This window comes from Manis javanica, chromosome 9 (genome assembly GCF_040802235.1).
Source record: "Manis javanica isolate MJ-LG chromosome 9, MJ_LKY, whole genome shotgun sequence".
NCBI classification, from domain to species: Eukaryota; Metazoa; Chordata; class Mammalia; order Pholidota; family Manidae; genus Manis; species Manis javanica.
In genome coordinates this window covers 3,071,010-3,078,281 of record NC_133164.1, presented here as the reverse complement: position 1 = coordinate 3,078,281, position 7,272 = coordinate 3,071,010, and the positions used below count along the sequence as shown (strand labels likewise).

The window sequence follows — 7,272 nt, the reverse complement described above, 5'->3', positions numbered from 1 at the left end:
TGCATGTGTCCATTGGGTGACACAAGCTCTGACTCATGGTTCCATAGTGTGCGATAAGGTCGGGTGAGGGGAGGCTGGGTGTGGGGGTGCTGGGGTGCTGGGGGGCACAAGGAAAGTGAAGGTTTCATCGTCTGGAACATAGATCATCATAAGTTAAAGTAGGAAATGATAGGGACACAGAGAGGTTACTTAAACCAGCTCCCCACCGACCAGGTGAGTCATGTCTGGGAAGACCTCCAAGGTACCCAGACAAGAAGGCAGGCAGCTGGGCCTGCTGGCCGGGCACCTGCATGGACAGGGCCAGGGCTGGCGCTCCGAAGTGGGAAGGGCGTTAGAGAGTGGCTGACTTACAGGGAAGCATATATGGGATCTGAAGAAACTAGGCATAAGGTTAAAATCTCCCAAATGTCCAGGCTTCTCTCCTGGGTCTGGCCCCCTGCAGCCCTCCCACGGCCCCCAGCCATGCGCCCAGGCTCCCGGCTCGCCCTTTGCCCCGTGCCGCAGGGCTGCACGCTCGCACCCACGGGGCTGCCTCTCCCGCCCACAGATGGGCAGTGCTGCGGGGTAAAGCTGCCGGCCCCGCCCCGCCTCCCTGCCTCCTCACCGCACGTGGGCTTTTACCAGTTCTCCGTGTGTTCAACCTCTTCCTTGCCCCTGGACCCTTTGCATTTACGTTTAACCATTCCCAAGTCTTCCTCATTTAAGAAAAACCAAACAAACAGCTCCTGTCAACCCTCCGTTGGCCCCCTGAGCCCTGACCCCCTGACCCTGGCCCCCACTATTCCCCTTTGGCCATCTGCCCCATGAAGGGGGTGATCTCTGTGGACCCACTTTCTGTCCCCCATAGGGCTGCATTGCACCACTGCAAAGGAACTAAGGGAGGGGCAAGACTGAGGGCAGCACAAAACCAGAACCGTACTGGCCTGAGCGAATGCTCGTCTGCCGTGGAATTGTATTTGTGTGTTAAGAAGCGGGGCTGCCACGGTGGCTGCATGATGCCCTGAGGGGCCGGGCAGCTCCACCTTGCCACGATGCCATCCTAAGAGTGTTGCTCCCATCCTCATGCTCACCTGACACTTCCAAGAATGCTGTCCGCTGTCAGCCACACGGGTGGCCTCTAGGAACAAGGTAGGGGCAAGTCACAGAGACGAGCAAAAGCCAAGCGTGGCCACTAAAAACCTTGGAAAACTCTGCCCCCAGGAAGACAGTCCCCAAGGAGACAGTCCCAGGGAGACAGTCCACCGCTGACCACCCGGTGCTGTGGTGTAAGGGGACACTAAGCCCACCCAAGCAAAGGTGGGCTCTGTTAGGCAGGATGCAGAGGATGCACATCACCCAGGTGTACTCACTGCAGCTACAGGATCCTCTGCTCTCAAAACCTAGTGAGCGTCCAGCCATCTCACTCGGCCTCTGAGCAGCCCAGGGAGCTGCTGACCCCCTCACAGCAGTGTTTCCTGGTGGCCCCGGCACACCACTCCTCTGGGATTTCTCCTGCCTCCTGCTGCACCCCCTCTGTCTCCTGTGTGCCCGCCCTCGTCTCCCTGGCCATGCCACCCGTTTCCCAGTGTCCCTCTCACCTGAGGGAGCAGCTGCTGGCAGTTCTGCCAGCTGTGGGGTTCATGCAACAGCATTCCCAGCTCCAGTAGCTGTGTCCCAAAGGAAGAAAGTTCAGAGCTGGCCCATCACCGACAGCATTCCTGGGGGTGCAGAGGCACCTGGGCAGAGCTGTCTTCCCTTGTCCCCACATGCCTTCAGGGTTCCAGGGGATCTGTGACTGCCTGGTGAGCGAACATTGCCGAAACCCTTCAGCTGACATATTAAGATCTTTGTCTGCATCCTTCTGAGATAATCTTCCCTCCCCGCTCGGGGACACCCACTCCCATCTGAGCATGAGGCCTTATCATCACATCGCTGGGGGCGCAGTAATAAGGCCGCTCTGCTCACATGGCCCAATCCCCAAAGTCCTTCTCCACCACTTAGCGGAGGTGACCCTTCTCGTCACATGCAAGGTGACGATGTCATCCCAGAGGTCCCAAGCCCCTCGTTCATCAGGATCTGACTGACGCCCTCACCTTGCTCTGCTGCCCCTGATTTTCTCTCCAGGGTCATTTCCCAGAACCCCCAGGGCATCTCCTCCTCTTGAAATCAATTTTTTTGATCCACAGCATTTTATATTGTTAATAGGCAGCAATTTTTTTTGATAGTACATGAAACCACGGTGTATCTTGCGATTGATGAGCTCCCAGGTTTGACTGACTACATTACGTGGAAGAGCCTTCACTCCCCAACCGTGCGGAGGGGCGGCACCCACACCGTAGGGTGTTTGCGATGATTCCAGGAAGATGATCACATGAAGCGCTGTAAACAGTGGCACCTGGCTCGCAGTCCTTGCCGATAAACCTTAGCCACCCAGGGCACGCAGTGACCTCCTTTATGGATGGCACGAGGGCTGCATGGGCCGCTCCCCTCTCTCCCAGTTCTTAGCCTGAAGCCTGGCCTGCCCTGGGCTTACTGGGTGTCTGTTTAGTGTGGAATATATGAGGAAAAAATTAACACAGTGCCTTCATGCCTACGTGCATGACTTATTTTATTTGCGATCTTTTCAACACAAGACCCTTCTGTGTGTACACCAGTTCCCTCCAACACAGGCTTTCCCTCTGGTAGACCTAGAAAAACCCCCACCGTCGAAAATTCCATCTATTTGATCAGCAAATATTTAGTTTAACATATGAAATTTATAAAGTTCAAAACAAATTTAAAAATACTTCCAAGAGTACTCTTTGAAATATAAAATGTATGCAATTCCACCCCTGCACCCCCTAATTCCACCCGACAGGGGAACATCTTTCCAGACTCTTTCTCAGTGCAAATAGTAGGAGCGGAAAAGAACTAGCGACTGTTCGAGAAGCTGCCAGAAAGGAAGCAAGCCATTTCACACACAGAAACAGGACCATGCCCACCTGGCCGCCAGCAAAAGGGCCCTCGGCACCCCAGCCCTCCATCCTGATCCCCCATCAGCTCCCTTTGTGAACCGGATCACCCCACAGCCCTGCCCCTGCTCACGTGCACTGGAGAGGCATCCCTCCCATCCAGTACATATTTCTTTCTGGGAGTCTTTTCTCAGTAATGATGAACACTGTGGAAATTTGGGGCATAGAGTGGACTTCTTTAGGTGGTGGCAGCTCTGGATGAGGCTGATTGTGAAAACAAGCTTGTTCTTGGATGTTTCCCCAGATACTGGAGCAGGACCAAAGGGTCTGGGGAGCGCTCAGGGCTCCTGCTTGCCCTTCATTTAAATACTCTCTTCTCCCACCTGCCTGGGACCAACATCCCTTGCTCTTCTCGTGGGCCCTGCTTGTCAACTTCCCTGATGGCCGTCTGGCCACAGGAATCAGAATGCAAAATGAGCAACTTTTGACCCAGCAATGCCACTGGCAAAAATTAATCCAGAGAAGTAAGAGGGCAAATGCACAAACATATCTGTGAGAATGCTCACAGCATTGCTTTTAAATAAGAGATATCAGAAACCCAATCAGGTCATTATTAAATACAGTATTGTAGATATGTACAATACATGTCCATTAAGAATGATGAAACAGATCTGTATTTATCAGCATGGAAAAAATTTAAAAGGCAGATTTAAAACAACTGAAACATTATGTTTTGAAAATTATATACACAAACTCACAAATGTGGAGAAAATTCTGCAAACAAATATCAAAATGTTAACAATGATTTTTCCTAAGAGATTACTAGGGAATTTTTCCTTCTTTATAATTTAAAGCATTATCTTTTTCTTGTCTTTTTTTACAATAGTCATGTCATGGCTTATATAAAGAAGTAAGTTTTTTTAATCTTAGAAAACTTCGCATCTGACCTCACCGTGCCCTCCCTGTCCTTAAGTTGTGTCTTGGGTTTTATGTGGCCAGGAGAGGTCGTGTGGCCCTGGGTTCCCATGCAGTGGCTCACCACAGTCATTCCCCAGCCTGCTCATTGTACTGTTTGGTGTTGATTTGTCCTAATTGAGGACAACTGTGTCATCATTCAAAAGGGAAGGAGGGGAGAGGGAGGGAATAGACAGTGGGCCAGCAGGGAGGGGACCCTTCTTCTGGTAAGATGGAGCTCTCTGTCTTTTCAATTATTTGCATCCCAACTGTTGAGTTATGCCACCAACAGTGCATGTGTGAGTTCACAAGGAAGCATATCATGACGTAGTCTGTATGAAAACACTGAGAAACACACTGCGGTTGACAAATGCTGGAAGCTGCTGCTGTTGTCCCGTGATCAGCCACGACAGACGGATGGTCCCCTCCACCTGTGCAGCTTAAGGCCTGGGTCATTCTGAGCACAACCTAGGGCCTCATGCGCATTTCAGCACAGCGCGGCCGTGTGTGTTTCTCTTTCTTGTTTAAATAGGAGGGGGTGATTAATTTCTGGTGGACTTTTTTATACTGTTTGCAAAACATATTCTGGATCAGTTTCTGGATTTGTGTGGTTTCTGGGTTTCTGAGGTCATCACTCAAAGAAAAGCAATCTGAGTAGAAAAGCTTGTGGGGCCTCAACTGTAAGATTTGTTCTTAGATTCTGCCTGTTTCCATCTCATGCCACTGACCGGCCACCGAGGGCCCCGTGTCCCAACGAAAAGCTGTTCAGCTGAAAGAGGAGAACCCACCGGCCCACTGTATTCCTCTGTGTCCTAATGAGAGCTCCACCCTGAGAGGGAGGCTAGGATTCTAATAAAAGCCAGTGGGCCTCATATCTCGAGCTATTTCCAACCCTGCCTCTTGTGCACATTTGGCTGTTTGTTTATTTTTCTTAGAAAGACAGACTTGTTCTTCTGCCAAGGAATCTCTAACATCCTGACACTGACATCTGCACAGAATAGAATGCTGCGGGGGTCAGATGGAAGCACTCCCCTCGGGAAGGGGAGAAGGATAGTGGTGTTTCTGTTCGAAGCCACAGAATGTGTAAGAGAAAGTGCCAGCCGCACCGCAGCAATAGGCCACTGTGACAGCCATGCTTCAGCTTCAGCGGGATCTGAGGCCGTCGGAGCAAAGGTGAAGGGGCCACACAGGACTTTCCGCTCCTGCGTAATCAGCACCTGCCACGCAGAGCACAGCGCTGTTCTACTGGTGCTCAATATTCTGTTTGTGCATCACCACACCAAGAACACTTTAAAATCGCGTTTTTTCCTGTGCTGTTTGTGTCTTCATCAGACCGGAATCTCTACGAAAAAGAGACTGCGTCTAATATGCTCACCAATATACACTCAGTGTGTGCCGCCTAGCAGATACTAACCCAGTGGTCGGAGGAAGGGCAGGAAGGAGAAAGGGAGGCGGTGGGACCGCATTGTGCACTTAGGCAGTTGTGTTCCACGCCTGTCATCCTGGGTCGGTTGCTGTTTGAGTGACGATGTCATTCCACGCGGCACCTCGCAGGTGTCTGGCCCAAGGTAAAGTCATCGATACATGTCTGCTGATGGAGTATGCTCTTCAGTGCTTATTGGATTAACTGTAGATTAAAATTGATATTATAGTAAAAAATGCTAGTGTACACATGCTCATACATAAGTACTATAAATGAATTGGTTTTACAAAAAAGTTTTCAAATCCATTCTGATAGCTAATTATTTTTGTGACTCACTCTTCTCCACTCCAGACACATTTCCAAGGCGTAACAGGTGGCTGAGTGCACACGGGGGTCATCAGGTTTAGCAGGAGGCAGGTCGCCTCTGCGCTCCACACGCTGTGGGCAAGTCCAGGGTGGGAACATTTGCAGGGCTAGTTCCAAGGCTCTGGGAAAGCTGATTCTGCTGCTCAGCTGTCTGGTGACCCTCGATTAGCTCGCTACCGGAGGATGGAGGGGCCTGTCACACAACCCCTGCCTGGGTGCCGAACGTGTATCGAGACGCCCTGGAAGAGGGAAGGCTAGAAACCGTCTGAGACTGCACCTTCTCAAAGCCAGGTTTCACTACTCAGTTCCGTCTCTCTAGGCTGCATATGATTTAAAACTATGGGTTTGAATCCAATCTTGTCCCTTAGGTGGGTGACTTGAGTGAGCCATGGATCCTTCTTAGTTTTCTAATCTGTAAGATGGGATAAATAATATCTGCCTCCAGGGTAATTATTGCAGTGATGCGATAGAATTCTTGACATTATTTTGTAAAGCAGAAATCACTCTGCAAATGTATTGCTACAGGGTAAATAACTGACAGTCATTAAGTACTTACTGCGTCTAAGCGTCCTGCTAAGCACTTCCACGTCACCTGCATGTAAATCACAGAGTCCCGGGTGGAGGCTGTTGGTGGCAGTGGTACCGTGAAAGGCAGTCTGCAGGCCATCAAGGAGGCGGTTTGACTCAGGCTGCAGCAATGGAAGGATGCTTAGTGATCAAGAGTGTATCTTTTAAGGGAAGGGAACGGGGCTTCATAGAATCAGGTTGCCAGTAGCAAGTGGGCAAGGGGCTGGTCTACTGGCCTGTGGGAGTCAGGGGGACGGTGGGGAGAGGTCCTATCTGGTCACTGAGCAAGGCTGAAGGTGTCTTATCTTGGAACAAGTGAGAACAGGGTGGTCTTTTGTGATGAGTGGTTTTCTGGACCACAAAAGACAGGGGGTATTTCTAACCATGGCTGTTTATGGGGAACGCAGGGCTGAGGTAGAACTCAGCATTGCCACAGGGTAGAAGTGAGCTCAAGCGTGCACACATGCTAAGCAGTGATAGCAGAAGAGGCAGTAATAGTAACAATAATTGCAGCAATAAGCGCAAACCTGCCTGGTGGTTCACCAAGTGTCTAGTCACACACGCACTCTATCCTTCACATGCACTCTGTGCACAGCAATCCTACAGGAAAATTCTATTGCCTTTCTCTGTTTATGGAGCAGAATGCCTGTCATGCCCACACATAAGTGACAGCAAATGACCCACTCGGGGTCGAGCTGACACTGTGTGGAAGTGGTGGCTTTGCTCTGGGCTCTGGCTTCTTGTCCGGGCGCCACCCACTGCAGTATCTCAGTGTTCCCAGTCCAGGACATTTTGTCCACGAAACATCCCAGCTGGTGATGACAGTCAGACGTGTGTTGCTGATGTTTCCTTTCCTCCCTGTTCTGTCTTTTACAAGAAATACAAGCATCTCACAAGATTCCTAAGTTTTGTAACATCTCTGGTAGGGGATAAAAAATTAGATATTGGTGATTTTTAAGATGAATAGAATGGTGATATTACCTCAAAAACTGGCTTGGAAAAGAGATTAGAATTAGAAAAAGATTAGGTAGA

General features: G+C 50.3%; 1 long non-coding RNA gene across 2 annotated transcripts; it reads right to left on the bottom strand.

Moving 5' to 3' along the window:
• Window positions 1–2,574: 2,574 nt before the first annotated feature.
• LOC140843482 (uncharacterized) lies at window positions 2,575–6,936 on the bottom strand. Of its 2 annotated transcripts, none has more exons than XR_012121308.1 (3): window positions 6,768–6,936; window positions 6,230–6,362; window positions 2,575–5,511 (listed from the first exon to the last, which is right to left on the bottom strand). It is a non-coding gene; the product is annotated as an uncharacterized lncRNA (long non-coding RNA). The 2 variants fall into 2 exon arrangements; XR_012121307.1 differs by having other exon boundaries at window positions 6,772–6,936.
• Between the last annotated feature and the right edge of the window lie 336 nt (window positions 6,937–7,272).